The following is a 20,757-nucleotide window of genomic DNA, read 5'->3' on the forward strand; positions in this document are numbered from 1 at the left end:
TAGAATGTTTCATGTCCATTTGAAAATATTCTGCTGTTTTTGAGTAGAGTGTTCTATAAATGTTTATTAGGTTCAAGTGGCTTATAGTGTTGTTCAAATCTTCTATTTTCTTGCTGATCATCTGTCTAGTGGTCTATCCATTACTAAAAGTGGGGTAATGATGTGTGTCACTATTGTTATTGAAGTGCTTATTTTCCTGTCATTTGTGTCAGTTTTTACTTTATGTATTTTTCTTCTCTGCTACTGTTATTTAACAATTTGGGTTTAAATTGTTATATATTCCTGATGGATTGACCCTTTTATCCTGATGAAATGTTTTTTTATCTCTAGAGGCATTTTTGTAAAGTCAATTTTGTTTGTTATTAGTACAGCTGCTCTAGATTTCTTGTGGTTGTTCTTTGCATGATATGTTTCCCCATCCTTTTGTTTGCAAGCTATTTTTATCTTTGATCCAAAGTGTGTCTCCTATCAACAGCACATAGTATCTTGTTTATTTAATCCAGTCTGACAATCTATGCCTTGTGATTGAACTGTTTAATCCATTCACTTTTTTTTTTTTCATGGGCAGGCACTGGGAATCGAACCCAAGTCTCTGGCAATCCACTCACATTTAATGTTACTAGTGATATAATTAGATTTAAATCTACCATCTAACTTTTTCTTTTCTCTGTCTCATGTCTTTTTGGTTCCTCTATTCTTCTTTTCTGTTTTATTTTGTATTAAATCACTATTTCTAATATAGTGTTCTAATTTCCTTAATGATTTTTTCACTGTATTTTTTTAGTTATTTCCTTAGTTGTTGCTATAGGGCTTAACATAATATTTTAATTTATCAGAATCAGCTTCAGATTTATACTAACTTAATTCTAGTGAAATACAGAAATGTTATACCTATACAGCCCTATTTCCTTTAATCTCCTTTTGTGGTATTATTGTTATACACATTACACCACAAATGCTATAAACCCAATGATATATTGTTATAATTATTACTTCATATAGTTTTCATGCCTTCTAAAGCTAAAAGAAGAAAGGAAAGCAAATATATATTTGAAATTTTGTTTTATTTACCTTCTTATTTATGATTTCTGGTTCTCTTCTTTTCTTCCTGTGGATTTGAGTTACCTTTTAGGGTCATTTCATTAGTCCAATATAGCTTTGCTTCTAACGATCTCATTTGTACTATTATTGGCAAATACACCGCATTTCTACATACATTTGGCACATACAGTTCTATGTTTAGGTCCTAAACAACACATTATAAAACATATTACTTAAAAAAATTCCTTTTAAATCAGTTACAAGAAGAAAGAAAAAAATACATTTATATTGTCTTTTACAATTGCATAATTACCTTTACTGGTACTTTGTTTTTGTGTGTGTGTGTGTAGATCTCAATTATCAACTGGGATCTCTTGTGTTAGCCTGAGTAAGGTGGGTGTGTTAATAACAAATTTGCTGAGTGTTTATGTGAGAACATCTTTATTTCACTTTTTTTTTTTTTTTTTACATGGGCAGGTACTGGGAATTGAACCCGGATCCTTGGGCATGGCAGGCAAGCATTCTTACCTGCTGAGCCACCGTGGCCCGCCCTTTATTTCACTTTTGAAAGACAGAGTTCCTGGACATAGGATTCTTGGTTGACACTTTTTCTTTCAGCACTTTGAATATGTTATCCCATTGCCTTCTGCCCTCCACAGTTTCTGATGAGTAGTCAGCTGTAAATTTGCTGGGGTTCTCTTGTAAGTGTTGACTCACTTTTCTCCTGCTGCTTTCAAGAATTTCTCCTTGCTTTTGGCTTTCAGAATTCAGTAAGGTCTGTACAATGATGGCCTCTAGCATTAACAAAATTACTACTTTCCTGTATCCCCCTAGTGAGTCTGGAAATGAATGGAAGAGCTTAGCTAACCTTTACTCTGACTTCAAGACCAGAGGTAGGCCAAGGTTCTTCTGTCTCCAGGGAGTATGAGTGGCCCCATGCCAAGTCAACGTTCAATAGATAGGTGGAGATAGGGGGAATTGCACTTCTTGGGCCTTTTGATTACTGGCAGCTATGATCCCTGGGACCCCTGGCACTAGGATGAAGGGGAAATAGATAATGCTCTTCTTTGTTTTGGGTCTTAGGCCACTACATTCACTGGGGGATCTTTGCCTCTGCCCAGCTATGGGTGGGCTTCTTTGGGCCCCTACAAAACTCCACATTATGGCCCCCACTACTGAACATATGATTAGTATAGATATATTGTCTGTGTGCAATCCTATCTGCCTTTGTTCCCAAATCCTGAAAGGAATTGCTGCAGTTAGGAACATCTTAGTGAGGCAAGTGGAAGACAGTGAGCCTACCCTACTATCAGTGCCTATTCTCCTCAAAATAGGCACTGTTGGCTCCCTGGGGAGAAAAAGAAATAATCACCCTCACTGCTAAACTTAAGAAAGCCAAAGTTCTCCATAAGATTACTTTGCCATTTAATAGCCTCATCTGGTCTTTGTGCATGGCCTCAGGTGCCCGTAGACTTACTGCTGATTACAGGCAGCTCAATACTGTAGTGCCACCCTTGGCCTGACATCTTGGTATCTGATACTGTGTCTGTAATAGAAGATATTGTCCAAGCTGAGGGAATTTCAGCTATAGTAACTGATACTGTAAATGGGTTTTTTTTGGTATCCCTCTTTATTTGGATGATCAGAATTGAATTGCCTTTATGGGGAATAGGTTGCCATACACTTTCATGGGCAGGCACTGGGAATCGAACCCAGGCCTCCAGCATGACAGGTGAGAACTCTGCCACTGAGCCACTGTTGCCTGCCCACCATACACTTTTAATGTCCTTCCAGAAGACTACTAAATTCCCTGGCTATCAATCAGGCTATGATCTAGAAAAAGTCCTACTTCTATAGGAAGCACTAGTCTTTGATTACATTGATGACATCCTTCCTATAGGCACAGACAAGGGCACCACCCAAAAAACACTGAACATCCTATTGAACCACATGCAGTAATAGAGCTGGGTCACTGATATAAACAAGATACAAGAACCTAGTAACTGAGTGAAATTCCTGGATGTAATCTGGAAAGGGGCACAATGTCTCAATCCAGAGTGATGACTGTTAAGCGTTTGGCCTTCTCTACTCCAACAAATAAAAAGGAGGCCCAGGAACTGGTGGGCCTATTTGGCTACTGACACTCTCATATATACCTTACATAGTGATCTTGATGGCACTCAACTATTGGGTTCCCAGAAAGGCAGCTACTGACTAAGAGAATTTCCTGGGGTCCTTGCAATGGAGACAATCCAGGCTGCCCTTCTTCTAAGCTCTATCAATACACACTTGCCTTTGGAGTTACTGGTCTCAGCAACCTCTTAGTTCACCTGCTGGTGCCAGTGATTCCTGTTAGGGCTTTGGACCTTAAGGTCCTAGAGATGGCTGAAAGGTATACACTTAGAGACAACTATTGGCCTGCTATTGGGCCTTCGTAGATACTGATCCATGGTGGTGATCCATGGTGGTTAAGTAGTGTTATGTCCAGAAATCCTAATCATGTGGTGGGTTTAAGCTGAGGCCTCAAATTGCCAGTGGGCCAGCTCAGAAATCTTCTTAAATGAAGTGGAAATGGTATCTATAGAATAGGGCAAAACCTGGTCCAGATGGGGTCTTACAACTCCATGGAAAGGTCTCAGGAGCACCCTTCCATCTCTCAGGCATATCCCCTGAGAGGCTGCTTCCCTCACTGATCCAGTGGGAATCCAGATATAGAAACCTCCCAGACTACATGTGGGCCTGGTTCAGTAATAGCTCTTAGCAGTTAATTTATACAAGGATGAAGAAAGACTTGTCCTTTACTGAACATGATAAAGGATGCTTCCATTGGCACAATGGAAGAGTTTCATGCAGTACAGATGGCTATCCAGGCTACCTGAGCAAATGAATAAGCTATATTTTCACTGACTCATGGGCTGTGACCAATAGCCTGCCTCTTTGGTTGGGTCATAGAAAGTTGTGGAGTGGCATATAAAACAAGCTACCCCTGTGGAGATTAGCTATTTGGATAAAGATCACCTCTGCTCCTAATAAGTTTTGATACTCAAATGGATGCTCACCAGGAAGATCTCAACACTGATGAAAGGGAACACACAATAAGCAAACAGCATTTGTCAGCTAAATACAGATATTAAATTGTTCTCTGCCCCAAACAAAGCAAGCTTTTGTACAACTCACTACCATCACATCTATGAGAGGATAGCCTGTGGAAATCCAGATACCATCCTAGACTGAATATACACACACAGATTTCTACTGTCATCAGAAGTTGCCAAAAACTTATGAAAAAGCTCTTCTACCCACCAGACCCGGGCCAAGGCTTAAAATGTTGCCCAGGGACAGATCCCACAAACCAATGGGCCAGGGTATTCTTGGCAAATAGATCATGTTGGGCTTCTCATTCCATCCAGAGGATCCTGATTGCAGTTGACACTTCTCAGGGTTTGGCCAAGCGAAGTCAGTATGTTCCACTGACTTGGGCCACATACTTCCTAGGCCCTACAGGACCATATTTGTTCTCTGTGTAGGCTCCCTGAGCATACTGCATCTGAAAACAGCCCCAGATTTGGGGCTCAAGCTGTATATCAGTGATGGACTCTCCATATCACTCCCAAGCTAAGGTGGTTGTTGGGTGTTTTAAAGGACAAGGATAGGCTTCAGTGGTTGATGGGAGGGGAAAGAAATAACTCCATCCTGAGCTACATATCTCAGACAAGCAGCCTGGGGTCTCAATCCAGCAATTCCCAAAAAGGAGACTTCTCATCTGTGCCATGTTTGACCAGGCTGTCTAGCCCCTTCCTCAATTGTATAGCCTACAATTACTGATACCTTGCTCTCCCTAAGGGAGCCTACAAAGGCCCTCCATCTCTTTCAATCCTTTCCTAAATACTCAAGGTCAGGTCTCTACTCCTTCTCTCCATGAGTGCAGTACGTGAACTTTTACCTACGAGAACCTCAAAAATAATGACCATTAATCTAGGTCTCTAGTTCAACATTTTCCTTAAAGTTTCTACTTTCCTTCCAATAGTTCCATGGGATGGATATCAGGATATAAAATAGAAATTTTTACCAAACTACAAGAGGATCCAAGAGAGACTTGGGTTCAAATCCTGGGGATTGGATGAAGGGCCTCATCCTTGTCGTGATACAGGACAGACTGCTCGAGTCACTGCCAATGAAAAATCTCTCTGATAGGGCATGAGCATCTCTGAACCCAAGAACCCAGATATGGGAGAGGAGGGGAGGAGATATAGGCTTTCTTCTTCCTCTCACAGGGTAGCCCATGTGGCCTCTGACTTATTGAATTCATTGGTACACCTGTTCCAGATGGATGCTATCACCCTGAATTTGATGGGTTGGTAGACATGTCACTCGTTGCCCAATCTAACACACAAATATCAAATTGCTATTCTACTGAATAGCACACGTGGACATTTCTTTAACTATGAGCCTTTCTGGTAACTTAATACACCAATCTTATTAACCTGGATATGATGCTTTGCTGCAAGTGAATTCTGACATAGCAGGAGTAAAATGCTTCTCTAGACATCAACTTGCTTCTACCAAAGATGGGAGCAACAGGAATATCTGAAAGAAGCGGAGTGGAATCTATCACTGGGGCTACAGTGGCAGGCTTCTCCTCCCTTACGCTTGCCCCTGCCCAACACAGTCTGTTCAATTCCACGCAAGGACTTGCCCATTTGGAGATTTTCTAGCTGTCTGACTCCTATGGTAGTTAATGATTCTTACACTCACAGCACCAAGTGCTTTTCCCTTGGAGTATTATTTCTATTGTGAAAATCAGGCTTACACTTCCCTTTCTTTTACTGATATAATAAACACATACATGGCATAGCTGAAAAACTCCAATTATTCAAAATCTCCTCCCTCCCACTGAGCATACTGCACTATACCAACTTAGTCATGGACTCCAACACCAGTTACTCAGGAAGTTGTTAGGTCATATTAACAACTCTTCTCTCTTGTATGCACTTCAGGTGGTTATTCCCACGGTAGGGGTCACCCAATTAAAAAAAGTTGTGCATACCCTGTCATTGACCTTCACTGAGGTAATTAACAGTACTATCTTAGCTTTGGAGACAGAGCAGATCAGCCTCAATGACTTGGCCAGAGTAGTACTGTATAACTGCTTAGCCCTCGATTCCCACTGGCCAGTCAAGGAGAGGTCTGTGTGATCACGAACAATTCTTTTGGCACCTGGATGAATGAAACTGGCAAAATAGCCCCTATGAGGCTTGGATAGAAGGCCTCCTGACTCTCTAAAATAGACCCTAATTGACTATGTAGCATATTTTACTGGCGTGGAAATAGTTAGGTTCATGGTTGCACTTACTCTTCTAGGCAGACCTGATCATCCTTGCTAGGAGTGATTTTGATTTGTGGCTTTGGTCTGTTGTTGACTCATGCTAATTAACCAACTATAGTCACAGGACTTCATTTAAGTTCATGATGAGATACCCTATGCTTCTTACTCAGGCACCAACGGATGAAGGGGTACAGAATTGAGCAGTGCAGTTCCAGGTCAAAATATTATGTGTGAACTTTCAGGTTACCCCCAGCCAGGCATGCTCATATGCATATCTGTATCCCTAGTTCCATGGGCCTCAATTTAAAGGCCTGCTTATCAGTAAAACTTGACTGCAGCACTTTTCCCCACAATGACTCAGTACTTTTCCTCTCCTAGTCCTTCCCTATCTACCGACCCCTATTTTGTTTGGGGATCCTCAGTAGTGAGACCATTTCCCTTGCTTGTGCTGCACACAACCTGATTCTTAACTGGTGCTGTTTCAAGGGAAAAAATGGAACATTAAGGAGCTAGTAACTTTCCTTTTTGTCTGGCCTATACTGTCACATAAATGAATTAAGCCCTGATTGTTACTTTTAGTTTGGATTACTGTCCTAATTGATTGCATAACTGATTACATCTGGCAGCTTGACAGTGTATATTTGTGAATCTGTGTTTATTCTTATAGTCCATGAGCTTTCAGGATGTGCAGGTTATTGTTTTCCATCAAATTTCGGAAATTTTCAGCCAATATTTCTTCAAACATTTTTCCTGCTACTTTCTCTCCTCTTCTGGTACTTCCCCTATGTGTAAGTTGGTGTGTTTAATGGTATTCCACATTTCTATGAGGCAATGCTCATTTTTCTTCAATCTTCTCTCTCTATAATCTTTGGATTAAATAATCTTTATTGAACTATCTTCAAGTTCACTAATTCTTTTTTCTGTCATTTCAAATCTACTACTGAGCCCCTCTACTGAATTTTCCATTTCAGTTATTACACATTTTAAGTCCAGAATGTCCATTTGACCCTATTTTATAATTTCTTCAATGATATTCTCTATTTGATGTGACCTTCCTTTATAATCACATTTTCCTTTGGTTCTTTGAATATATTTAATTACTTTAAAATCTTTGTCTTTTAAATTTGATATCCAGTTATTCTCATAGGCAGTTTCTATTGCCTGTTTTGTGTCTGCATTCACTGTGGGTTTTTTTTTTTTTTGCCTGTCTTGCAGTTTTCTTTTGATATTGGACATTTTAGATAATATATTGTAACACCAGCCCAGCACAACCCTGAGACCAAAGAACATGCTAGACAGAAGATTACCCATGAGTTTAATTAAGGATTTACTAATAGGAGGAAGATCTTCTAATGGCAATCAGTGGAGACATGAAGGTCAGCCTTCATGCCAAAAACCAATAGGGAAAGGGCATGTCTGGAGAGCAGCTTATAGAGTTTAACAGTCTTGTGTGATCTGGTTACAATGGGGTTTCAGCAGACTATGGTAAGATTTGGTCATCAACACTGATGAGGGGTGTACAGTTTTATATTCTTTGACCTTTAACGCCTGTCCCCTGTCATGTAGGTGGCTATGTGACTTGCTCTCAAAATGGAGGAGGGGGTGGGGCCTGGACCCTGGGTCCTTACAACACTTTCATCCTACCTTCATTTATAATCATAAATTCCTTTGGTTCTCTGAATGTATTTATAATTATTTTAAAATCTTTGTCTTTTAAATTTAACATACGATTATTCTCATAGGCAGTTTCTATTGCCTGTTTTAAGTGTGTACCTCTGTTTTTTTTATTGTTGTAATTCTCTTTTGAAATTGATACTTTAGGTAATATATTGTGGTGCTTTCTTGGATATTTGCTTGTTTACTTATTTATCGACTGGCTGTTTTTATTTAAATCTATTCTCCTTACAGTTCACCACCCCTACCTCTGACAGTATTAAGCCTCTGATATTGTTCCTCAGGTGGTACGAGACTTGGGATGCCATCCTGGGATGCAGTGGCTTTGTCAGGTTTCTCTGTGTTCCTTTCCTTGACCACATTCAGCTGTTTAATTCCACTAATTACCAGCTGACTGTTCTGCTGTTTTCAACAACAATGCCTCCTTTTTACGAGGCATAAATTAGTTCACAGACTTACTGAATTAAAATAAGACTCCTTTAAAGGGATAGTTCCTATGGTGAATGAGGGGAGATCTCTTCTGACCAAAGGATGGCTGTTCCCAGCTAGCTCTTTCTCTCTGACAAACTAGCTGGCCTGCAGTTTAGCCTATATCCAATGAATCTACCAATCCCCAATAGTCTTTCACTAGAACCTCCACTGTTTTAGAGGGTGTCCTTAGGTATGAACTTCTCCATAGTTTACTGTAATTGAAGTCACTTCCTTTTGGAAGAGATTAGGAGCTATTTGTATTTTTAGGCTGCTTCTACCCCCGAGCAAAGTTTCTGAGCCAAGACTCTGGAGTTGGGGGTGAGGACAATGGCTTGCCCCTCCTGGCATGGAACCATCCTTCTGACCTTGGTCAAAGATGTTTAGGACCTCAGTATTCTTAGCAGTGTAGCATTAGAGATAAAGCTCTGTCCCAAAACTGCAAGCTGGGCAAAAGAAGGGGGTCTTTACCTCTTGGCCCCAATAGGAAGCTAAAGGCAGGATGAGAAATGCTGACACCCTGCTGTTCCTGGGAAGATACTACTCCGACTGAAAACCAGGGTGGAAAGGGAGCCCTGTATTACTGGCTGCACCACTTTGGAACAGAATTTCCATCTCATTGAGCTGAGAGGAGGAAAAGGGGAGTGAATGTTGATTTGAATACCACACCCTCTCTGGTTTTATCAAGCTTTATTTTTTTGAATAAATATTTCTTCATTTGCAGGGTGCCCTTTGCACCAACCACTTCCAGAGATTTAAAAATTTTTTTTTAATTAAAAAAAATTCTCTGGGAGCAGGTCTGTAGAGCTCCTCACACAGTCATGCTGGAAATGGAACCAACTGGCAATTATTTTCAAATAGTTTTTCTGCCTCCCTCATTCTCCTGGGATTTCAGTCACATATGTGTTAAACCATCTGATAGAGTTCCACAGTTCATTAGGAAATTCTCATTTCACAGTTAGCCATTTTTTCTTTCTGTGCCTCAGTTTGGATGGTCTCTATTGCTGTCTTAAGTTCAGTAATTTTTTCTTCTATTATATAAAATGTTTCTAAGGCAATCCAGATATTTTTCATTTCACATTTTGTATTTAACAGCTCTAGAAGTTCCACTGAGTTCATTTTAAAATCTCCTGTCTTTTTCCTCATTATATTCATTTTTTAAGGCCTTGAGAGATAAACAAACAGGCTTAATTTCCCTATCTAATTCTTATGTCTGTTTCTTTTGACAGCTTTTTTTCCAGTTTAAAGGCCAGAAATTTTCTTCTTTATGCTTAGCAATTTTCTATTGGAACCTGGACATTGTGATTATGTTGCCGAGTGTTTGGACTTTCTTATCTTCCTTTGAAAAATACAGAATATTGTTTCAGCTGGTAGTTATTTGCAGATTATTTTGATACTTTCTCATCTTGTTTTCAAACTTTGTTAGGATGGCTCTAGGGTAGTCTTTACACTAGGAATAGTTTAACCCTACTACTAAGACATGATCCTTTGGGGGTTTCTACCCAATGTCCAAGGTTTTCAGCAGAATCACTCCAGAACTAAAATGTCTCTCAGTTCAATTTATGCTTTATGAGTTTTTCAGTTTAAGGCCCCTCTGGTAGCGCTTTCTCTGGATCTGTTGAGTTTGACACGGCTTAGTATCCAAGACAGACTGTAGAGGACCATTATGTTGATTTTTGGAGCTTTTTTAGCATGGTTCCCTCTTCCTTGATACTGTGCCTACAGATTCTCAATACCTCAGCCGCCTAAATTCTGATCTTTGTCTCTTCAGCTCAGCACAACTATTATGCTCTGTTTTGGTTTCCCCTCTCAGTACTGCAAGCCAGACAACGTCCACAGGCAGAAAGCTGGGAAAATGATATGGCTTATTATGTTTGTTTCTGTTCTCTCAGAAATCACAGTCTTGAACTGCCTATATCTGACAATTTCTACGTGTATTTTGTCCAGCTTAAAAGTTGTTTTATAGAGGGAGGGCAAGTAAAGTATCAGTTAAATTGTCATCACAGAAATAAATGAACTCTCAAGTTTTTCTTATGAAAATTTCTTCTCTGTTATCTTACCAAGTAGATATTCCGTTAGGTTCATTTGTTTTGACTTATCTTTAATTTTATAGTTTGTTTCTAACTTTTAAATTTAATTATAGTTTAAAAATTTATCTTTAGAGAAATTGTAGGTTTATAAAAAAAACCATGAAAAAAAGTTTTCCCATATACCCTCCCCCATTATTGAACCTTTGCATTAGTGTGGCATTTTTTTTTAATTAATGAAAGAATATTATAATTATATTACTAACTATAGTCCGTAGTTTACATTAGGGTGTATTTTTGCCCAATATAACACCCTATTATTAACACCTTGCATTAGAAGTACAATTGTCATAATTCATGAAAGAACATTTTAATAATTTTATTATTAACTAAAGTTCATCGTTTACAATAGGGTTCACCATCTTTTATAGCCCTACATTTAATCTTTTAATTTTTATTGTAGTAAAATACATACGACCTAAAATTTACCCTTAAACCACATTCACAAATAAAATCTCATGCTGTTAATTACACTCAGAAGGTTGTACACCCATCATCACCATCCATTACAAAAACATTACCACCAACTTAAATAGAAATTCTATATAATTAAGCATTAACTCCCCATTACCTATCCCAAGTTTGCTTATTCTACTTATTTCAAATCAATGAAAACATACAATATTTGTTCTTTTGGGTCTGGTTTATTTCACTCAACATAATGTCTTCAAGGTTCACCCACGTTGTCACATGAACGAGAACTTCATCCTTTTTTTTAAAAGTGTTTTCATCAAGAAAGGATGATGAATTTTGTCAAGTGCCTTTTTCTGCATCAATTGAGATGATCTTGTGGTTTTTCTGCTTTGATTCGTTGATATGGTGTATTACATTAATTGATTTTCTTATGTTGAACCATCCTACATACCTGGAGTAAATCCCATTTGGTCATGGTGTATCATTCTTTAAATGTGCTCCTGGATTCGATTTGCAAGTATTTTCTTGAGGATATGTGCATCTGTATTCATTAGAGAAATTGGTCTTTAATTTTCTTTTCCTGTAGTATCTCTTTATTTCCTTTTTTGTATGCGTATGGTGGGATCACATTTCATTCTTTTTCCATATAAGCACCCCGTTATTGCAGCACCATTTGTTGAATTTTTGTTTGGTTGGGGTTTTTTTGTTTGTTTGTTTGCTTGTTTTTTGGGAGGTGCATGGACTGGGAACTGAACCTGGGTCTTCTGCATGACAGGTGCGAATTCCACCACTGAACTACCCTTGCAGCCCCCTTCCTGTAGTATCTTGACTGGCTTTGGTGGTATGAGGGTGATGCTGGTGTCATAGAATGAGTTAGGTAATTTTCGCTCCTCTTCAACTTTTTGAAAACTTTTAGCAGGATTGGTACTGATTCTTTCTTGAATGCTTGGTAGAACTGACATATGAAGCCATCAGGTCCTGGACTTTGCTTTTTGGGGAGCTTCTTGATGAATGATCTAATCTTTTTACTTGTGATTGGCTTGTTGAGGTAATCCATTTCTTCTTGAGTCAGTGTTGGTTGTTCATGCCTTTCTAGGAGTTGTCCATTTCATCTACATTGTCTAGTTTATTAGCATATGCTCATAGTATCCTCTGCTTACCTCTTATTTCTGTAGGGTCAGTGGTTATGTATTCTCTTCCATTTCTGATTTTATTTATTTGCATCCTCTGTCTTACTCTTCTTGTCAACCTAGCTAAGACTATCAGTAAAGGTAAAAAGACAAAATAAAAAAAAAACACTTGGATATGACATATAAAATCCAAAAGGAAAAATGGTAGAGGAAAATAATGCCTTTACAGTAATAACATTGAATGTTAATGGGTTAAACTCCCCAATCAAATGACATAGTCTGGCAGGATGGATTTAAAAACAGAACCCATCTATATGCTGTCTAAATGAGACTCATTTTAGACCTAAGGACAAAAATAGGCTGAAAGTGAAAGGTTGGGAAAAGAAATTTCATGCAAACCACAATCAGAAAAGAGCAGGAGTAGCTATACTAATATCCAACAAATTAGACTTCAAATGTAAAACAGTTAAAAGAGACAAAGAAGGACACTATGGATTAATAAAAGCAACAAAGGAAGCCCAAAAAGACTATGTGCGGATTTCTCAGCAGAACCATGGAGGCAGGAAGGCAGTGGTTAATCCTAGCTAAGTGTCTTGGAGTATATCTACTGGATCTATTCTGTTTGGTGTATGCTGCACTTCTTGACTTCTTGGACCTGTAATTTTATGTCTTTCATAAAAGATGGGAAATTTTCACTGATTATTTCCTGCATTAGTCTTTCTCCTCCTTTCCCTTCTCTTCTTCTTCTGGGACACCCACAACACGTACTATCATGTACTTCATGTTGTCATTCAATTTCCTGAGACCCTGCTCATATTTTTCCATTCTTTTCCCTATATTTTCTTTTATGTGTTGAATTTCAGATTTTCAGTCCTCTGGTTCACTAATCTTTTCTTCCGCCTCTTCAAATCTATCGCTGGAGTTTTTCATTGTTTTTTGCATCTCTTCTATTGTGCCTTCCACTCCTATAAGTTCTGTGATTCGTGTTTTCAAACTTTTTATTTCTTCTTTTTGTTCATCCAATGCCTTCTTTATATCCTCCCTCAACTTGGTGATTTGATTTTTGATGAGATTTTCTGTCTGTTTGAGCATACTGAATTTAATTTAATTTAACTGTATTTGATTTGAAGGGTTGGTTTGTTCCTTTGACCGGGCTATATCTTCAATTCTCCTAGTATGACTCATTATTTTTTGCTGGTGTCTAGGCATGTGATTTCCTTAATTAGTTTATTTTGGAGGTTATTTTCACTCTTTTACCTAGGTTTTTCTTGCTGGATGGCTTTGTTCTCTATCTGTTCTTTGGCATTCAGTTTAACTTATTCTAGACCTCTAGCATAGGTTCAGTTTAACTGATCAGAATTTTTCAGTTCTTGTTTTTCTGCTTCTTGCCCTGCCTATATAGAGCCTTTGTTTGTTTGTTTTTGAGGAGGGTTCCTCTTATATTAAATAATCCTGTCAGACTTTCCCAGACTGGACTGGCCCATGTCTCAGGAGGAGAGAGTAAATAGCTGTATCAGTTTTCCCTGAAGGTGAGACCTAGCGGGTTGACAGACTTCCCTACTAAGCTTGTAGACTCTGTGATTTCCCTGTTCTGCCCAGCATGTTGCACTTGTCTGTCTGTAGCTTCCCACCAGGGTAAAATGATTGATGCCTTTAATTTCAGCAGACTTACCCTGCTGTGGGTGTAGTGGAGACAGAGGTGAGGTTGTAGGTTGGTATTAATTGCTTCAGTTTTCTAGCCTCTGGGGTCTGAATTCCTTGAGGGAGGAGGAATTCTTTGTGCATCTTTCTCTTGTGAAAGATACATGCTTTAGGGAATTAACTCCTTTCAACTGACTAGTTGCTTTGTCCCTCTGACAAGTTTAATTCTGCCTTTGTGTGGAGCAGTACTGGAGCTTGAGAAGGGTTCTACTTCTATCTAATGAGCTGTTAAGTAGTAGAAACAGAAAAAAAAAAAAGTCCTTTTCAGAGCAGGACCCCTGCTCCTCTGGTTTGTCAATCAAAAACTTAAGTTGGTACGTGGTTCTATGTATTTCCAGGCTCTCCATAAGCTCCCTTTTCTTGGGGTCCAGCCCTTTTGCAGTATTTGTGCTGACAGACTCAAAAAGCCTCAGTTGTTTTTTTTCCCCTGTCAGCCCCACCCCCTCTCTGCCAGGGCAAAAACTCCTAGTACCCTTAGCACTTATTCCAGGTTCCTCTTTGCCAGGGGCCTATATTCAGAAGTCAGATTTTGTTAATTATTTGCACAAATGGAGCTTGATTGAGCTAAGCTCTTGCCACTAATAAAACCTGTTTCCTTTCCCTTTGGGAAACCAGCCTGCCATGCCTGTGTAGGGAGATGCTGGCCTCCGCAGCTTGGGGAACTTACAGTTCTGTGCGGAGTCTCAGCCAGCCCAGCTTGTCCAGAGTAGTGTACCATGTGGCCAGTCACTGATATAGCCCCAGCTGTTGTTCTGCACTGTTCCTGACTATTTACTAGCTGCTCTGGAGGATGAACTAAATTCCACACTTCACTAAGCCACCATCTTGCCCCGCCTCCAATTCATTCCCTTTTAATGCTGAATAATATTCCATTGAATGTATATGCCACACTTTCTTTATCCATTCTCAGTTGATAGACACTGAGTTGCTTCCATCTTTTGGGAATTGTGAATAACACAGCTATGAACATCCATGGGCAAATATCTGTTTCCGTTCCTGCTTTCAATTCTTTTGAGTATATACCTAGTAGAGAGATTGCTGGTTCATATGATAATTCTGTACTTAGCTTTCTGAGGAACTGTGAAAATTTCTTCCATAGAGGCTGCACCATATTCCATTCCCCTCAGCCATGAATGAGTATTCCTATTTCTCCACAACCTCTCCAACACTTGAAATTTTGTTTTTTAAATATTAGCCATTCTAGTGGGTATGAAATAGTATCTAAACATGGTTTAGATTTGCATTTCCCTAATAGCTAGTGATGTTGAGTATATTTTCATATACTTTTTAGTCATTCATATATCCCTTTTGGAGAAATGTCTGTTCAAGTGTTTTGCCCATTTTTAAATTGGGTTGTCTTTTTATTGTTGAGTTGTAGGATTTCTTCACATATTTTTGATATTAAACCATTATCACATAAGTGATTTCCAAATATTTTCTCCCATTGAGTAGGGTGTTTGTTAACTTTCATGATATAGTCCTTTGGTATGCAGAACTTTTTAATTTTGATTAAGTCCCTGCCCAATTTGTCTGTGTTTTTCTTTTGTAGCTTATCCTCTGGGTATAAAGACTAAGAAACCATTGCCTAACACAAGATCCTGAGGATGCTTCCTACATTTTATTCTAGGAGCCTTATAGTCCTGGTTCATTTACTCAACTCTTTGACCCATTTTTCAGTTAATTTTTGCATATGTTATGGGATAGGGGCCCTCCTTTTCTTTCTTATTTTTTTTTCTTGCATATGGATATCCAGTTTTCCCAGAACCATTTGTTCCTTACTGAGTGGACATTGTAGCCATGTCAAAAATCAATTGGCCATAATGTGAGGATCTGTTCCTGAACTCTGTTTGATTCCATAGGTCCATTATGTTTATCCTGAGGCAGCACCATGCTCTTTTGACCACTGTATCTTTGTAGTGAGCTTTAAAGTCAGGAAATGTGAGTGCTCCAACTTCATTCTTTTTCTTTACTATTCAGGGCCTCTTACCCTTCCAAATAAATTTGATAATTGGCTCTTCCATTTCTGCAAAGAAGGCTGTTGGAATTTTTATTGAGACTGCAATGAATCCCTGTAAATCATATGGGTAGAATTGATATTTTAACAAAACATACTCTTCCAATCCATGAACACAGAATATTATTCCATTTATTTAGGTAGCTAATATCTTTTAGCAAGGGTTTGACGTTTTTGCATATTAAGTCCTTTACATTTTCAGTTAAACTTATTTCTAGATTTTTTTATTCTTTTATTGTCAACGGAATGTTTCTCTTGATTTCCTCCTGAGATTACAAAATAACTAGTGTATAAAAACATTACTGATTTTTGCATGTTGATCTTATACCCCACTACTTTGCTGAATTTGTTTATTAGCTCTAGTTGCTTTTTTGTAGATTTTTGAGGAACTTTTATACATAGGATTTTGCCATATGCAAATAGTGAAAGTTTAACTTCTTCCATTCCTACTTGGATGCCTTTTATTAATTTTTCTTGCCTAATTGCTCTGGCAAGAACTTCCAGTACAATGCTGAGTAACAGTGGTGACAGTAGACATCCTTGTTTTTTTGATCTGAGAGGAAAAGTTTTCAGGCTTCCACCATTAAGTACGATGCTAGCTATGAGCTTTTCATATATGTCCTTTATCAGCGGTTCAGTGGTAGAATGCTTGTCTGCCATCTGGGAGACCAGGTTTGATTCCTGGACCATGCACCTGCCCCACAAAATTCATATATGCCCTTTATCATGTTAAGGAAGTTGTCTTCTATTTCTCTATGTGAATGTATAGGGATCCCATTCCAACCCAAACAAATGAATACCTGGAGCCATCAGTAGCTAGAAGTGGCAAGAACATTTCTTCCCTAGAGCTTTAGGAGGGAGCACAGCCATGCCAACAGAATGACTTTTGACATCTGGCCTCCAGAGCTGTGTGAAAATAAATTCCTGTTGTTTTAAGCCATCGATTTTTGCTGTAATTTGTTACAGCAGCCCTAGCAAACTAATACAAATGCTGGCTGGCTATTTGATATTATTAAGAAATTATTGTTAAACCATTTTTAAGTGTGATAATGGTATTGTGGTTATGCTAGAATGACAGTCCTCATTTTATAGAGATTATATATTGAAATATTTATGGATGAAATGTATATGATACTTAGTATAAAATATATTTAAAATTACCCATAATAAAAAACTTTTAAAATTCATTTAAAGCAGCCCGGCCCTGACCGCCCCCGCCGCCAGCTGTAAGGGGCGGCACTCGCCCTCTGCACCAGGCTGCGGAGGCGGCTGCAGGAATGTTCCGGGCCTGGCCTAACGGCTGAGCGGGCCACCGTTGAGAATGGCCAGGCCGGGCTGAGGAGTCTTGGTGGAGCAGGAGGCCACCCGGGATGCCAGGCGCCACCACCATGGGCTGCAGCTCCTCCAGCAGTGCCTTCTCAGGTGGTTTGGCAGTGCGCCTGCCTGGCAGTGAGGACACAGAAGGCTCCCCGTAGCTCCACTGGCCATCATGGCTCCCTGCACTGGTCGTGTGGCCACCTTTGCTCCACATAAGGATGGTAAGAAAGCCTCCGGATGCCATGTGAAGTGTTTGTCCTATGTGACACCAGGAAGCCCAGCAGTTGCATTGCAGACCCAAAGTTGTAAGCCTCTTCTAGAAGATGCTCCAGGGAGCGAATCTGGTGTTTTTGTTCCTGGAAGGTTGTTCACACGTACAAGCCGCACTTCCTGGCCTTGCACTGTCAGGAGTTCGGGGGAAGAATATGAAGCCTCCATGGCGCATGTGGACAAGTTTGTCAAATCAGACGATTCTTGATGTGGCCCAGGAGTCCTGTTGTTCTGTGTGCAGACCTTGCTCTCCTTTGAAGTGTGCTGAAGTTTGCTTTTTCAAGTTTCTCTCGACGCTGCCTTCTAGCTTTTTAAGTGTTAGAGATTGATTTTATGGACCTAACCCTGGAAGAGATTATTGGCACTGGGGGCTTTGGAAAAGTCTATCATGCTTTCTGGATAGGGGATGAGGTTGTTGTGAAAGCAGCTCGCCATGACCCTGATGAGGACATCAGCCAGACCACAGAGAATGTTTGCCAAGAGGCCAAGCTCTTCACTATGCTGAAGCATCCCAACATCATTGCCCTTAGAGGAGTGTGTCTGAAGGAACCCATCCTGTGCTTGGTCATGGATTTTGCTCGTGTAGGGCCTTTGAATAGAGTGTTATCTGGAAAGAGGATTCCCCCAGACATCCTGGTGAATTGGGCTGTGCAGATTGCCAGAGGGATGAACTGCCTACATGATGAAGCAATTGTCCCCATCTCTACTGCGACCTTAAGTCCAACAACATATTAATCCTCCAGAAGGTGGAGAATAGAGAACTGAGCAACAGAATTCTGAAGATCACTAACTGGTCTTGTTCAGAAATGCCACTGGACCACCAAGATGAGTGCAGCAGGGACACATGCTTGGATGGCACCTGAAGTGATTCATGCCTAGATGTTTTCCAAGGGTAGCGATGTGTGAAGCTATGGGGTGCTGCTTTGGGAGCTGCTGACTGGTGAGGTGCCCTTCCGAGGAATCGATGGCTTAGCAGTAGCTTATGGTGTAGCCACACACAAACTCACCCTTCCCATTCCTTCTATGTGCCCAGAACTTTTTGCCAAACTCATGGAAGACTGCTGGAATCCTGACCCCATTCATGACCATGTTTCACGAATATCCTAGACCAGCTAATTACCTTAGAGGAGTCTGGTTTCTCCTTCCACTGCCTGCAGGATGACTGGAAACATGAGATTCAGGAAATGTTTGACCAACTCAGGGCCAAAGAAAAGGAGCTCTGCACCTGGGAGGAGGAGCTGATGCAGGCTGTGCTCCAGCAGAAGAACCTGAAAGAGCTGCTGCGGCGCAGGGAGCAGGAGCTGGCTGAGCGGCAGATCAACATCCTGGAGTGGGAGCTTAACATCATCATCCACCACCTGTGCCAGGAGAAGCCCCAAGTGAAAAAACGCAAGGGCAAGTTCAGGAAGAGCTGGCTGAAGCTCAAGGATGGATACTCCATCAGCCTTCCCTCTGATTTCCAGCACAAGCTCACGGTGCAGGCATCTCCATCCATGGACAAAAGGAAAAGTGTGATAAGCAGCTGCTCTAGTCCTCCTGCAAGCCCCACCATCATTCCTCGCCTTCGCACCATCCAGGTGACACCAGGTGAAAGCAGCAAAACCTGGGGGCGCAGGTCAGTCATTCCTATGGAGGAAGGCGAGGAGGAGGAGAACGAGGGCCCCAAAGAAGAAGGGACGGATATGGGGGCCAAGTATACTTGGTCAGAAGGAACTTGCCTCAGAAGATGAAGGAGAGCTCCTGTCCAGTGATGTGATGATAGAGTTCAGCAGGGCTCGCGTCTACCTGCATGGGACTACCAGTCCCAGGAGCACTTTACGGTCATTCACACGCACAAGCTGCACTTCTTGGCCTTGCACTGTCAGGAGTTTGGGGAAGAACATGAAGCTTCCACGGTGCACGTGGTCAAGTTTGTCAAAGAGCTCCTGTCCAGTGACACAATGACGGAGTTCAGCAGGGCTCATGTCTGCCTGCATGAGACTATGAGTCCCAGGAGCATTTCAAGACACTCTGCACAAAGGCCACCATGCACACCGTCCGGGCTGCAGACACCAACAAAGGTGTGAGTCTAATCTTCCACAAGTGCCACAACGACTGCACAGTTATGCTGTTAGAAAAGAAACTCTTTGACTTCTTCAACCAGGAAGTTTTCCGAGACAGCAATAACACCATGGGCCAAAAATTGAGGATAGCTGAATCCACGGGGAAGGAGTTGCTGAGGTGTTTCCAGGAGCCCACAGCCTGTGGGGCCAGGAAGCAGATGCAGATATTTGGAGAGCCGACATGCACACAGACATTTGGAGATGCAGAGCCCAGCCAACGTCACCACGTGCCTTCCAAAGAGATGCTGAGCAGGCCAGAAGCCAGAAGGATTCCCGGGAGCTGAGAGCACTATTTGAAACCAGAAGCCAGGAGAGGATGCAGCCTTTTTGACTCAAGGTATATTCCTCTGAATGCCTTAGTTTGGACATTTTTATGGCCTTAGAACTGTAAACTCATAACTTAATAAATTCGATTTATAAGTCAAAAAAAATTTCATTTCAGCTTTTACAAAAGCTTTAAATTTTATATAAATTAGAGTATATTTCTTTTATCATAAATTTTATTGTTGATGTTTTTAAATGTTCCAGATTCCCAAGGCTCCCCAGGGAATACAGAATAAAAAAAAAAAGCATGTTAACATTCAAAGCCTTGTAAATTGTCTGTTTCATAATGTAATAGAATGTGCTCATTCTAACCTGTTCACTTTTGCTTATACTGTTCTTCCAGGCTAGAGGGCCCTTCTTCCTTGTCCTCTCTTCTATCAGAATCCTATTTATTCACATTTCAATTCCCAAAGCATTCCATAAAGCTGTCTCTTCCAGTCCACAATAATTTCTCCCTCCTGTGACTTTCTACATCAATGCCCAATTACTTCATTTAACAGCAGGTCATTTTATATGCTCACTTTGTGTATATGTTTTTTCTCTTCACTAATTATAATTATTTGGGTAGCAATTACATTTCATACTTTGTTGCTCTATTTTCAATGGGGGAACCGCACAGTCCTTAGAATACAGTAGGCTTTTGTAAAGTCCCAGAGAACTGAAAATGGCCATTTGTGTAATGACTACTTTTTTTTTAATTGTATCTCTTTTAGCCTCCAGTATTTTATTTTTTTATGAAACATAACCACATACAAACACAAACATTCTTACCATATAATCATTCCATTCTTGTTATATAATCAATAACTCACAATATCATCACATAGTTGCATATTCATCATCATGATCATTTCTTAGAACATTTACATCAATTCAGAAAAAGAAAAAG

The 20,757-nt window shown here is 40.2% G+C and overlaps 1 protein-coding gene and 1 pseudogene across 11 annotated transcripts in view; one reads left to right on the forward strand and one right to left on the reverse strand.

The window, feature by feature from the left end:
- The window catches only part of MIPOL1 (mirror-image polydactyly 1), a 503,449-nt gene that overhangs the window by 142,287 nt on the left and 340,405 nt on the right, over window positions 1-20,757 (reverse strand). The window lies entirely within an intron of this gene.
- Window positions 7,716-20,113, forward strand: LOC143655621 (mitogen-activated protein kinase kinase kinase 9 pseudogene; annotated as a pseudogene). Its single transcript, XR_013162186.1, has 2 exons — window positions 7,716-7,852; window positions 17,050-20,113. The product of XR_013162186.1 is annotated as a mitogen-activated protein kinase kinase kinase 9 pseudogene (transcript).

This window comes from Tamandua tetradactyla, chromosome 14, assembly GCF_023851605.1.
Source record: "Tamandua tetradactyla isolate mTamTet1 chromosome 14, mTamTet1.pri, whole genome shotgun sequence".
Taxonomy (NCBI): domain Eukaryota; kingdom Metazoa; phylum Chordata; class Mammalia; order Pilosa; family Myrmecophagidae; genus Tamandua; species Tamandua tetradactyla.